Consider the following 670-nt stretch of genomic DNA (forward strand, 5'->3'; position numbering starts at 1 on the left):
ATTTTATAAATTGTAATCTTATGCAATTATGTTTTACGGACTTTAAGGCCTCGATAATCCAATATCCATTAGCACTTTGTTGTATAGTATAATAATTGTAATTCTTAATGATTAAATAGCAAAACGTTAAGTAAGTTTTTTTTAATTCACAAGTATTAAGAACTAGAATAAAATTACTAGTATGCAAAATCTTCCCAATAAATCTACTAAATATGTTGTAAAAGTTTTATACTATAAACTATTGTTTATTGTCTAAACAAAAATAGAAAACACTAATTTCGAATGGACTTGATATTAAGCTATTAGCTTAGATAGATTATAGAAAAACGGTTATTTTATGATGTTATGTTGCCAAATTTATACTAAAAACTCCTTGCAGTTAGTGAATTTCATTTCAACAAGAATTATTTCGGTATTACCGAGAAGAAAACTGTTTCGTTTCATTGTTAGACGTACTGCAATTCTGCAATTCGGAACGTTCTGACAAGCATTTCAATTCAATTTTATTTGCATGAACCCTCAGCAGCATGTTCAGACGCATAATTTGGAGAGTTAAGAGTTTAGTCTTTCGCCCAAACGACTAACCTGGAATCCTCACACAAGACTGAAAAGACAGGAAACTGCACGCAGATTCCGACTAATTCAGCACTTACTAGACAAACGGTCTAAA

The sequence above is a fragment of the Halyomorpha halys genome, unplaced genomic scaffold, assembly GCF_000696795.3.
Source record: "Halyomorpha halys isolate HHAL.00 unplaced genomic scaffold, Hhal_1.1 Scaffold107.1, whole genome shotgun sequence".
NCBI lineage: Eukaryota > Metazoa > Arthropoda > Insecta > Hemiptera > Pentatomidae > Halyomorpha > Halyomorpha halys.